The sequence below is a fragment of the Triticum aestivum genome, chromosome 3B, assembly GCF_018294505.1.
Source record: "Triticum aestivum cultivar Chinese Spring chromosome 3B, IWGSC CS RefSeq v2.1, whole genome shotgun sequence".
Lineage (NCBI taxonomy): Eukaryota > Viridiplantae > Streptophyta > Magnoliopsida > Poales > Poaceae > Triticum > Triticum aestivum.
In genome coordinates this window covers 190352341-190352662 of record NC_057801.1, presented here as the reverse complement: position 1 = coordinate 190352662, position 322 = coordinate 190352341, and positions in this window count along the sequence as shown.

The following is a 322-nucleotide window of genomic DNA, read 5'->3' as shown; positions in this document are numbered from 1 at the left end:
TGTGGCAGTAGTATGTATTAGCAATACCAATTTAGGAACCATTGGTGTATTTTGTAAAACTAAAATAAAAGAAAACTAGTCATAAAACAGAAAAGAAAAGTAAAAGGAAAAAAGTAAAAACAAAAGAAAAGAAGAGAGAGACCCCCCCCCCGCTGGGCCACGGCCCAGCAGGCCATCGGGCCGCCAGGCCGGCCCAGCCGCACCCCACCCCCTCCTCCTTATCCCACCAGGGGAAAACCCTAATCCCCCACACCCCCCCACGTCGTCCACGCCCCCCTCCCGATCCAGATTTGGATCGGGGACGAACCCCCCACACCCCCCA